Source organism: Emys orbicularis, chromosome 4 (assembly GCF_028017835.1).
Source record: "Emys orbicularis isolate rEmyOrb1 chromosome 4, rEmyOrb1.hap1, whole genome shotgun sequence".
Classification (NCBI taxonomy): Eukaryota; Metazoa; Chordata; order Testudines; family Emydidae; genus Emys; species Emys orbicularis.
The window spans coordinates 76,939,383-76,952,514 of record NC_088686.1 but is presented as its reverse complement, the minus strand read 5'-3'; the positions used below and the strand labels follow the sequence as shown (position 1 = coordinate 76,952,514).

Genomic DNA, 13,132 nt, shown 5'->3' with positions numbered 1-13,132 from the left:
CCAAGGAGAGTTTGTGGCTTTTTGCAGAGTCTAGCATTGTTGCTCCTTGCTTGGCCAGAGAAGTCAATGCAGAACGATGTGAGGTGCTCCCAACATCAAGGGGCTGAGACCCTCATCTCCAAACTCAAGTCTCCCCTGACCCACCCCCCATGGTAGCAAGTTGCTTTCCCTCTAGACTGCCATGCCAGCCCTTCATATTTTCATGCACATTTCTCCCCCTCTAACAAGTAGAAGTTTTTCTCATGAGGTTTTGAAGCTTGAAATGTTCCTGTACTTTCATAAAGTGCCACGTTTAGGCTACATGGCCTGGGGCTGCTCCGGGTGCACATGAAAGGGTTTCGATTAAAAGGCTTTCGGTTCTTGCATACACACCAAGGGCTCACCAGAGGGGACTCCTGTCAGAATAATCTCTTATAGTATTAATACCTTGGATATCTCTAACTCTGTAAAGTGTTTTGGGAGAAGCTTTACAAAATATTACGGTACCTTACTGTGTGTGTGTGTGTATGTAGAGCCTTTCATCCCAAAGGATTCCACATTGTCTTACACGAAAGAAGAGCCTGTGTCAGCTCAAAACTTGTCTCTCTCACCAAAAGACGTTGGTCCAATAAAAGATATTACCTCACCCACCTTGTCTCTCTAAGCTCCTGGGATCAATACGGCTACAACACTGCATACATGCTTGAACTGATATACAAGCCATGCACAGGGATACCTTTTCCCACCACAGAAATGCAGACTCCTTTAAGTTGGAACATAGCATCTGTTATACAATACAGAGCAACACTGCACAATAGTTTAGGACAGGAAGTGATGTATCTCATATCCAATTGAAACCGCAGGGGAATTTGAGTAGGCAAATGTAGTGAGAGGTGGAATTTGGCCAAGACACCAGGGCTAACACCCTGACTGCCTTGGGTAAAGTGCCAGGGCTCTCAAAGACCACAAATAGAGCCCTACGCGGATACAAAATTATACCTGCGGATGTGGATAACCACGGATATAAATCGGTATCTGCAGAACCGCAGAGCTCTCCAAGGAACCGCAGCAGCAAAAGGAGCAGAATATTCCAGCGCCCCACACTGACAGCTCCTCCGGCACAGCTGTATCGCCCCCAGGCCCACCTACTGGGGGGGGCACCAGGCTCACCGGCAACTGTCCCTGGTCGCGCTCTTGTGTTCAAGTGGTGTGCACGCCCCCGGACAGGAGACGCAGACAGCTGCGTGGAAGGGACAGGGGCAGGTCTGGGGGTGGTACAGCCACACCGGAGGAGCTGCTGGAATGGGGCGCTGGCTCTTGGGAGCGGCAGCCCCACGTTCTGCTCCTTTTGCTGCTGCAGTTCCCGGGAGAGCTCTGCGGTTCTGCGGATATCGATTTATATCCGTGAATATCCGCATCCGCGGCTATAAATTTGTATCCGTGCAGGGATCTAACCACAAGTGGTTGACTCTTGTTTGTCTTCTTTTAAAGGCTGTACCTTCCACAGCACAGTATCCCTAGCATTATGCTGGGGCATTGATATCAGTACTGCCTGGGCTAGTAGAGTTCCACCAGCCAGCACCACCTCCTGCAGCACTCTGGGGTTTCCTTAGAGGGCTCCCCTCCAAGTACTGATCCAGCCTGATCCTGCTTATCTTGTATGTAGAGCTGGTTGGAATATTTTGTACTGTTTCATCTAAATCAAAATATTTGGGGCAGATGTCTCTGTTTTGACAATGTTTTTGTCAAACAACGAGACTCTCTCACGCTATATCCTGGTGGTTAGGGGCATAGAGGACCCAGGTTCAAGGCCCTTCTCTGCTGACGCAGAGTGATCTGGGATGAAGAAGTTTACTTTGAATCAGGCAGGGCAGAGACTTGAATGTGGGTCTCCCACATCCCACGCCACACAGAATCAGAAACTTAGCTTTTCCGTCTTACAGCAGACACTTCCACACCATTCCGCTTTCATGAGAACATTCAAAAGGTTTCGGTTTTGTTCTGGTGCAGAATGAAAACAAATTTCGAAACCTTGAAAGTTGCCGCAAAGCAGAATTGTCATCCTCCAGTCAGCTCTACGTGTATAGTCTCACAGGCTCACACCACAGGATGGCTATAGGCCAGGTTGGGGTTTTTTTTCCGGAAGATGTAGCATTTTTGTGTTTTGCTTTTTGTGATGGGTTGGTGTTTGTGCTTCTCTGGTCCCTTGCATTGGAGCATCTCAAAATGCAACAAACACTGATTAGTGAAGCATCTCAAAACATGTTGAAAAATAGGTCACCAATGTCTCCATTTGACAGTTAAGGAAGCCAAGTGATGGTGTACATGCATGCTGCCCCTGAAAGAACAAAAGGTATGAACTGAAACCAGTTTAGTTATTTTGGTGCCGGTCTCTGTGTGGATGCTCTCATTTCAGAATAGAAGTAGGTAGAGTAGATTGAGACAAAGTCCAGTTTATTACTGACCTTAACATTGTCTATACAGAGCATTGAAACAGTTGGGAATTTAAACAGATTTTTATTTACATTATTTTTACTTTTCCTTTCAGTTTGGCTTAAATTGATTAGGAATAGGTTTAAGCTAAATTGAAATAAACTCCTCTTAAACCAGAATTAAAATGTCCACACAGGGATTTGCAACAGTTTAATTAAACCAGTGCAAGCTTTGGGGGAGACAAGGCCTTAGCTAACATCACTTCTAACTACTTTTATTGCAAAATAATGTGTCCACAAACTAAACTGACTTTAATTCACAACTTGTTGTTGATAGATGCAAGTTTGCCTGTGGGCCAGAAAGCACAGAGAAAGACTTTGAGAAATGCCTACGTTCTCATAGTAAATTTGTGGTCTTCTGACTCCTGGTCCTGTGCTGTGCCCACTGACTAGACCATGCTTCCTCACTAACCCTGACGAGTGGTGACAGTGATCATAACAACTGCTCAGTCCTGGAGTTAAGGGCTTGCCATGTGAATGAATTTAAGAAGCTTTCTTTGGCTCACCAGTGCTTGAGGAAGATTGTAGCCCACTAATGCGGAGCAGCGAGTGCACAAACAGGTAGACAGTAGCCGATAGTGTCTGGGTGTTGCTGTCAGGAGGTTAGTGACACTCCTTCATTCCTTCTAACTTGGCACTGGTTATTCTTTTGGGCAGGAGCACAAAGCCTCTTTGCAGAGGAGGTGGGATTGAGGATGAAAAGGCATTGATATGAAAATAACAAGAAGCAGAATCAGGTGCGGAAAGGGGGAGAGAAGGAAGGAGTCAGTGTTTTCCTTTCCTCAGACCCAGCATGATTTGGGTCTGGAAGGGTGTCAGGAGGGCTATGAATGAATTTTCCAGGGTCTGACTCCAACTGGCTGGGTGAGGTCACTATGCTTTTGAAATATTTGGGGTAGAGGTTTTAAACAAATAACTACATCAGTGCAAACAGAAATAAACAATCCTGTATACAGTGACCCCTCTGTTCAGCCTGTGCTGCTCACTGCTCAAAGTGATGTGATTCAGGCTTCTAACTTGGAGATTTGCATTCTTTGGTGGTGATCTACTCCTGTCTGGACTCTGTCTGACTCTGTTGCAGATATTGTGTGCTTTGCTCTTTCTGAGCTGAATATATTTTTTCAGCCATTGTAATGAAAGTGCCGAGCCTGTGGGGAGGTCTAGTGATGAGAGTAAATGCCTAGAGTCAGAAACATCTTTCATTGTAACCATGGTTCTGTCACTGTGTGACCCCATGCAAGTGACCTGAAGGAACCTCCTTATGCCCCAGTTAGCTGCTCTAGAACTAGGTGAAAAGCAGGAACCTCCCTGAAAATCATATGATGGCTCTAATTATGGAGGCGCCTGGTAGTGATTCCATAATTAAGGTTGTGTTCTAACGTGGGCTTAAAATGGAGCATTAATTCTTATTTTTCTTTTAAAAAGTAGGTAGCCAATCAGTTTGCAATTTCATGGGTGAGCACAAAACTATCTCCATCAGGTGCTACACTTTTTGGTCAGATTTTATACCACAACAAAAAGGGGTAGAATATTCTCCATCATCAGATACAGTTTTACTTCCCTAAAGGTCTGTCTGCCCTCTTCCACATCCGCCACTTGAGCATTAAAAAAAACAAAACCCTAGGAGGGTTAATGCACAAAAACTTGTTTGTGAAGCAGTTAGGCTTGTTACCCACACCACATACCTGATACAAACCCATGAAAGCAAGGATATGTAAAGTCAAACCACTTAACGGTATGTACCTCTAATCTTACACATACCTTGTCATTGCCACGTTCATTTCCTTGCTTTTGTGAGTTGTCAGTTATTGGGGGGGGGAGAAGAAGGGTAGGAAGCTCAGCTGCCTCAAAATAATTTTTTCTTTATATTAATAACGTTGTCTTATAGTTATAGACTCTCTCATCTCATAGGATACAACAGGGCTGTACAAGTTAGGAGTGACCAGAATTTTGCTCCCCCACTCCCGCATTCCTATTTGTGTCTGGCAGTAGGCTCTGGGGGGGTGCATGTTGACCTTTCTGCCGGAGGTGTAAAGAACACTAAACAGTGCATTCCCTGGTCCAGTTGGCATCTATCCAGAGCCACTAAAGCAGCTCCATACTACTCTATGCCCATTTCACAAGAGCAAAGCCACAATTTTGCTCTGTATGTAGGGAGCTATTTTCCCCACCACTGAAGTGTAGCCACCTCTCAGTATGAACACAGTAGCTGTTTAACAGCAATACTACTGGCCAAAATTTCCTTCTGGTAATGGTGAAAGTTTTCAGTACACCACAGTTATTAGTACTTCTTCCCCCCGCCCCCAACATGTGAAATGCAAGTTAGGCATGTACATCTCCTGTGTACTGATCAGAGAAGAGCTCACGTGAGCTAACCAATGGACCATGAAGTACAGGTGGTTTGGGGGTTGTGCAGCTCAAAATAAGGCATTTTGTGCTGAGGTATGTAGCATCTGTGGGAGCATGCTTGGTGCCCTGGACTGAGGGTACAGCTGTGGGAAGCACTCTAAAATTCCATGGCCTGTCGAGTGTTCTCTGTGTGCCTCTGTTGTGTAATACGGGAGATTTTGAGCAAATGCTGCCATCCTGCAGTGTTGGAGAGAAGCTTGAGCCTTGACAGATAACCACCTGTGCATGTTATATCTGCATCTGCTTGTGGCTTTTGAAACAATATATTAATCAGCTTTTTGGCCAGTGCTGCTCTGTGGCTCAGTATTTTGAGATGGCTCGTCTGCAACAGGCAGCATTTTGTTGGCAGCCTGAATGAGGCAGCTTGTCTGGAAGTGGTTGCTCTTCCCCCTCCTTTCCCAGCATGCTTGCCTCTCAACTAACAGGGAGCTCTTGACTTATCAATACTCACGGAGAACAGAGCTGATTTTGATTTGTCTTATTTTTGGTGTGAACTCTGTGTTTGCTGCAGTTTGAAGATGTTTATAGCCCTATTGTCCTTGAGTAATGGGTTTAGTTTTTCTTGGTGGCACACAGTAGCATCAATTTGTTTCTTCAGGTTTTGTGTTTCTTATCTTGCCAGCTCTGAGCTTGGCCATCCCTCTGAGATACTGAGTGGCAGAGCTTTCAGAAAAAAACAGATGACTGCCATGCCATGTGCCTGGAATCTTATCATCCTCTTCCCCTGTTTGTGTATCCATGTCTCATGTTCTTCTGAGGATTAAGTGTCTAAATAGCTTGGTGTCATGTCATTCCCAATGCCCCCCTTTGTGTCCTGTGGACATGAGACCATCACAGTAACACAGGTAAGTGTAACACTGACAGACCCCAGTCGTTGGGATGGAACTTGGGGCCTCTGGAGCTTAGTGCATGAGCTTCTACTGCATGGCCCTTAACTAAGGCTGTAGCAGACTCATTAATTTCTAAGTGGTCTCAGTGCCACTAGAGGGTACAGAGCACCACACCCAGGAGCTGTGTGGGTTACATAAGGAAGTAGCATAGGTAAGTTCTTGGATACCATTGTGACAAGTGCCGTGAAAGAACCTGGATGAATGGCTTTTATGCTGGAGGTCCCAATAGTCCAGCGAGTTTTCATGTGGCGGAGCAGGCGCTGTGTGAAAATGTCATGACTCCTGAGTCTACATGCAGTGTGACACTCATGGAATAATGGAGTTTTTTTCCTCAAGAGACTAGGCTTGTATGTGTGTGCATTACACAGAGAGAGAAACCACTGAAAAGGAGTATGCACTCTATATTACCAGGCTCAGTATGAATTCAGGCTTGTTGGAAGGTAGAGCCAAGCAGCACTATGAGTGAGTTATGTTAAGTCATCCACCGGGTTCTTTTGCTGCTATAGATGTCAGTGAGTTTTGTAGATTTGTCAGGGAGTTAAGTAGTCCCTTGAGCCGGAGCCAAGTTTGAGCCAGAGCTTGAGCCGGAGCCAAGCATAGAACAGGCAGGCAGTATGCAAGCCTTCACCCTTCCACTCTGTCGCTGCACTTGAATCCTTGACTACAGAACTCCCTGCTCTTCCAGTTCTAGGACTCTCTTGAACAGACTGTAGCCAATTCATTAGTTAATGCTTGCAGAGAGCTTAGAGCACTATTGACTGCTAAGTATTATTATGATATTGATTTGCATTGTGCTGTCCGGTGATATTGAGATGTTAATACATAAAGATTAGAATCGATGCAATGATACTCCTTGTCCCTTGCTACCCTGCTTCCAGAAATGAAAGGCTATTGAACTAACCCACTGTTCACTAAATCTCCCCTACCGGTTCTCCAAGAGATGGTTTCCAAAACATTCAAAATTAGTCCCAAATCTATTGTATCTACACTAAACTTTTCCCCCTACAATCTCCCACCATTGCTAATGCCACTGCTGCTGCACAGTGGTAGCAGTTGTTGGGACTCTTAATTTAGACAAGGCCCCACTAATCAATGGTATTTTCACCATGTCACCCAGAGCAAGTCTAGGCAACATGGAGGCAAGAATACCAGTAGCCACCACCACTTTGTCTACACTAGAGCTGCATCGGTGTTAGTAACAGTGGAAATTTTAGAGAAAATAAGCTAGTGGAGATAAGGCTTCAGATGGATGCTGGTGTGTGTGTGAATCAGTCAGTATTAAAATGAGCCCTTTGCTTTCTCTCCCCACACTCAGCTCCCCCTGCCTTGTAATATGTGAGAGCTGGGGTTTATTTTTGGTAAGACATCACCTCTATATGAGGTTGAAAGAAACTCCAGAATTACTCGTATTATTTGATTTATATCACTTAAGATAAACTATAATTATGGTTGTTGCTGTTAATAGCAGTGATAAAAATCATGCAGGGATCACAAGTTTGGCACATATATTTATACTTGGGACTTGCAAGATCTCTGGGTTCCTGGAGAGGGTGGCTGAGATGTGGGTATGGAGCTGAGGAACGTGGGGCTTTCAGATGAAGCTTGAGTCTTGAGCTTTGGGATTTGGACTTTACAGCATCATATCCTGACTTGAGGTTCAGCTTATGTAAGCAGTTAGCATTTCAGTAGAGAAATTTCCAAGTAATCTCTTTCGTGAATTGCAGGGCAGGCTGCACTGAGTCAGCTCAGCCCAGTCCCCACTGTGCAGAGGCTGCAACCAGTCTCACTCCATCACTTTTAATGAAACTGAGTCTCTGTGGTTTTCACTAATTTACTCATACGCAAGAGAAACGAGGAAGTATTTTCCTGTCTCTCTGATAATGAATGAGATATGAAAGAGCTTCATGGCCAGTAAGCGCCCAGCAGGGACTTCAGTTTGTCAAAATGTGCAAGGCGTCTTCATCAAAGTAACAAAATGATTTTCTTTCTCTTTATTCTGTGAAGTGAAAATTCACCCACCAGCGGCCAGAAACGTGCCCAGTTTTGCTTAGACAGTGGAATTGACTTTGAAAGACCAACCGTGCAGCAAAACTGATATATATGAAAACCACTATTTCCCAGAGAGGCATGTTTTGTAATAACAAAGGGGTGCCAGAGAGGCTGCAATGTGGGGCTTTTGCTGCAGCCAGGTGTGGTGTCCGCACCACAAGGACTCCAGTTGGAATATGTCATTCCCAAAGAATGTCACAAGCTGTAACCATGTTTCCTTCAGGAGATGTGTCCAGTTCTGTTTTCCAAGAATTCCCATTTCTGTTAGCCATACTCCCCAAACTCACTTTATACATGTCTGAAGGACAGAGAAAAGAGTTCACAGAAGACTAAACAGGCACAAACACATTAAGAGAGACAGTAAGGGATGCAAATTGTTAAAAATATTAGTCAACTTTAGACGGCTTGCGGGCTTTTCGGTACCTAAGCTTAATAAGATTAACCAGTTATTGAAGTTTAGCTCATGGTTAGCATTGCCATCCAAAACAATCAATAGCAAAGTAAGCCATATATGGTATGATTTAAGTGACCAAATTATAAACCCTGCTCGATAATGGACAACTGCTCCTCTGGAATATTGCCAGCAGTGCAATTTAAACAGGGTAAGTTGTATCAGTCCTGTTTTCTGCATTAGTACTCCTCCACCTTTATTAAAAAGTGGTCCTGTTTGAAGTAAGATTGAAGCAGTCATACTTTCTTATGTTACTCCAACTCTGAACTATGAAACACACAGTACCCTAAAGAAAGGTGGGACTTTAAAAATTACCCAATAACTGTCAGCTAGCCAGGAGAGGAAATGCCTGGGTTGCTGTGCCCCCTCGAAACTACACTTCTTGCAATTTAAAGGAATAAAGTTTGTATACTGCATTTCATGTTACCATATTGTCAGTCATTAATTGAATGTTGTTTAACTAATATTACCTGTTTTCACTGAACAACAGACCAGTGTTGTGCATTGTGGGTTTCACCCCATATATCGCTCTCCTATATGTATTACTTCCCTTTGATTCAGCATTTTTTCTGATCTTCTAAGCAATTGTAACACATTGACCAGTGGATTCCCTAGCTATTCAGTCTTCAAGTAGCAGGTGTTTGGGAGGGTGGGGATATCCTTGACAGAATCTTCTCTATGGTTTATATGAAGGCTAGATGCTGATTGGTTGTGGCATTATTCCAGGTTTGTCCAATTTTTATTATTTTATTCCCTGTATTAAATAGCACCCTGAAGCTCCAGTAAAATTAGGAACCCATGAGGTAAGTGCTGCACAAACACATAGCAAGAGACAGTTCCTGCTCCAAAAAGACAAAACCCAACAAGTGGATATAACAGAGGGAATGGAGGAAGGAATACAAATATTACAGTGAGGGAAGCACATGGTTATATAGATCAGCGATATATTGTGAATCATTTTAACAATCTATTAAGTCTATTAATCCCTGATATCAAAGAGGATCGAGTGTATCTGGTTCCTTTTTTCTATATGTGAAACAAATAGTGTCACAGCATTAGTGTCCTGCAATTGGTGGCTTTTCTCTCTTGAAAGCAGCACACAGCATAGGTTTTCCAGATGAGAGCTGTGTACATGTGAGGTTGCTTGCAGAAAGCTGTGTTGCTGCAGCAATTTATTAGCGTTCATATTAGCACAGCTTCATCTAAAAATGCAGGGCTGAGCAAGTGACTCCTTTGAGACCTTTTTGCCTTTTGCGTGCTGAGTTGTGATGTTGTCAGCACATCTCTGAGCTGACACATCTCTCCCCCTCCCGTTGCCTTTACGGGGGATAGTTGAACAACAACAGGATTTATTAGTACAAGCTCCTGTCAGCACAGAGCAATCCTTGCTGCTGACAGTGGCGTTACAGGAGAGGCCACTCCTCAGCACTGTATTAGCCAGTCAGGGGTTCTCCTCTACTACATGTTCCATCTCCACCACTTTTCAAAAGCACTAAAAATGACTTCGGTGCTCAGCAGATGGTTCAAAAAGTTAATTGTAAAATTAAGTGAGGGCTCACGGCCCACAGCTCTAAGGGAAGCCATGGCCTGGTGAGTGTGTGACCTTCCTGTGGCAGCAGCACTACATGTGGGAGGAATCCAGTAGGATGGAGATGCCTGCGTCGGCAGCCTGACTCCCACTGGACAGCTGCATTCTATCAATACGCATCAGCAGATTGGAGAGATTCACAGCTGGTGACCTTTAAGAAATTATCTCTAAGGTGGTATTTCCCTCAGGCGGCTCCGTATTCTGACATTCAGCTCTTGAGCAATAGACCGTTCACCACTGGTGCCGTGTTTGAGTCAACGGGGAAGAGAAATGAGTTTTTTGCACATGCACTCAGTCCGCAGAACAATAGAGGATTCCACATTCCAAAACTACCACTCCTAAATTGAGAAAGCTCTGCACAATCTCCATGGCAAGTGCTGTGTTAATTGAGAAACCGAACTATATTTCCCCCATGGAGCAGGAAATCCCTCCAGGTCAACACTGAAATCATAAGGGAGCAGAGCATGCGAAGAAAGCTCAAGACTCTCAGGGTATGTCTACACTGCAGTTAGATATCCGCAGCTGGCCCATGCCAGCTGACTCAGGCTTGCAGGGCTCGGGCTGCAGGGCTGTTTAATTGCTGTGTAGACTTACAGGCTTGGGCTGGAGCCCAGGCTGTAGAACGCTGCAAGGTGAGAGCCAGAGCTCAGGCTACACTGCAGTTAAACAGTCTCACAGCCCAAGCCCCAGGGCCAGCACAACCCATCAGGCGACCTAGGCGGTTGCCTAGGGCGCTGCAATTTGGGGGGCGGCGACCGCGGCGGTATTTCCGCGGCGGGACCTTCCGCTGCCTCTGTGGGGGGGCAGCATTTTGGGGCGGGACCTTCCGCTGCCTAGGGCGACGGAAAAGCTGGCGGCGCTCCTGCCAAGCCCAGCGCACCAGAGTCACCTGGCATGGGCCAGCTGCAGGTTTTTAATTGCAATGTAGACATACCTTCACTGTCCAAAGAGCGCTCTGGTTTCTATAGCTGCTGTTCCTTCACCATTAGAATTATTCATTCTAAAAAGCTATTTAAAATTAACAAAGAGAATGATTAAGTAAAGTAGGTAGAAAAATGCACCTTCCAGCTGGGAAGCTACCTCATTTAGTATAACGAGTGAGCACATCCTCTGGTCCTGAGGAATAGAAGACTTAAACAAAACGGATTCAGCAGTGAGCTGCATAATGATGGGAAGTGTGTCGATCCCAGCTGGGCAAAATGTGGCGACAGTCAGTCCGTCAGTGTTGGCAGAGTGCTGTGGAAAAATGTAAAGTCCCATGTAGATACTATGGATTATTACCTCATCCTTATTATTTATTTATTGGCACTGGTATGTGACACTTTTACAAACAGGGTGGATTTTACAAACCTGATGGGTTCACAATGTAAGGGTCTGATCCTGCGAGGTGGCAAGTGCCCTCAACTCCTACTGGCTTCAAGGAGCTGCAGATGTTCACACTTGCAGAAGGTGCTTGACACCTGACAGAATCAGGCACTAAGGCAGGAAAGTCACAGGAAATCAGCCCCCAAATGATGGGATTAGAAGTGATTAAAAGGGGAGAGGAGAGATGAATGGAAGAGGGAGTTTCAAAGGACCTGAAAGATTTGGGAAAGTTTGGTTGATGAGGAGAAAGGCTGCTCCAGGCATAGGGGGTGGCATAAAAGAAGGTGCAAAGCTGAGAGTGGGAGTGGATGACCAAGGAAGATGTTACACTACTATCTAGAGAACCCCAAAAGGACTCTATTGTGCTAGGTGCTGTACGTAAATATATAGAGAGACAATCCCTGCTTCAAAGAGATGACAATCTAAATAGAAAAGATGGGCAGAGGGGGAGAGCAAGGAAGTTATGTTATCTCCATTTCACTGATGGGGAACTGAGGCCGAGAGAGAGAGTATGTGACATGCCCAAGATCACACAGGGAGTCTGTGGCAGAGCCTGGAATTTAGCCCATATCGGAGTATCAGTCCAATGCCTTAACCACACGGCCATCCTTCCTCCGCTAATACGAAATAAGGAGGAAGGATTGGGAAGAGTATCTGGAGCAAGATAAAGGGGAAATAAGAGCAAAGGAAAATGTGGGGTAAGATGTACAGGGCTTTGGGGGGAAGAAAAGGAGCTTCAATTAAATGTTGTTGGAGATATGGAACCAATGTAAGGAGACAAGAAAAAAAGAGAGATGGTCAGAGTAGAGGGGAAAGAAAAATTGTTAGCAGCTCTGATTTCTGTACACTGGAGGAGACAGAGTTGAGAGGCAAGGAGATTGAGACAGGAGAGGGCAAATACTGTTCCATGTGAGACAAGGTCAAGAGATGGGCAGTGGTTTTAGCAGAGGAGTGGGGGCAGAGAGCAAGAAAAGAGACAGATTTTGTGATAGAAAAGGAAGAAGACAAGACTTGGCAAGAGTGTAATGTGGAGTGAAGAGAGAAGAGGAGACAAGAGCGAAAGATAACAAGCTTGGGAGGGAGAAGGATAATGGAGTTGATCATGAAGACAGAAAAGGAAGGGGGAGGATTCAGAGGAGAGATCAGTTTTGGAGAAAATGAGTTGGAGGTGGCAGCAGGGTGCCAGAGAGGAAGCTAATAACATGAGACCTGGTGACAGGGGATAGACTGGGGCATGGAGAGAGAGAGATTTGGCCATCTGAGTAGAAGTGATAGAAGAGAGGAGATAATCCACCAAGGGGATCCAAATGGAGTGATCCCGCTGAGGTAAATGAGCCCCACCTGACTCACTTGCCATCCACTGTTCGTTTAAAAAAAACAAACACGTATGTCAAAAGGTGCTGAACTGACAGCCCCAAAGACAGACTAGGTGCAGCAGGGCCAGCAGCAAGGCAGGCTTCCCACATGCACATCACCCCACCAGGGTGTGTTTCCTGTGTCCTGGAAGGTCCCCTCTCTATAGCCTTGGTCCCACTGCTGAATTACATACAAGAGGAAGGGGGACTTAAATGACCACTTGCAGCAGTCAGTAGACAGCTGTCTGCTGGAAGCAACTGAGCCCCCCAAACTTCATTTCATATTGGTCACGAAGTAGTAACAATACGGTAATAGCCTTGAGTCACCGCTGACCTGAGATTTGAACCCACAGCCCAGTGGTGAAAGGTTCTGTCCCCCATTCCCAGTCCCCTTTGAGATTCCTCTCCCCTTGTAAGTTCCTACAGTTCCTCAGTCTGCTCCAGGTATATTAAATTAGTGGGCAGATAGGTTAGGTGTAACTTTTTTCTATATGGTGCCCTGCAAAATCAGAGCTACTTCAAACCTACTCCTTAGAGACTGTTCCTCCAGACTA

At 45.2% G+C, this 13,132-nt stretch overlaps 1 protein-coding gene across 1 annotated transcript in view; it reads left to right on the top strand.

Annotated features, from left to right (window-relative positions):
• Window positions 1-13,132, top strand: part of LOC135878581 (transmembrane protein 263-like) — a 323,702-nt gene that overhangs the window by 228,944 nt on the left and 81,626 nt on the right. The window lies entirely within an intron of this gene.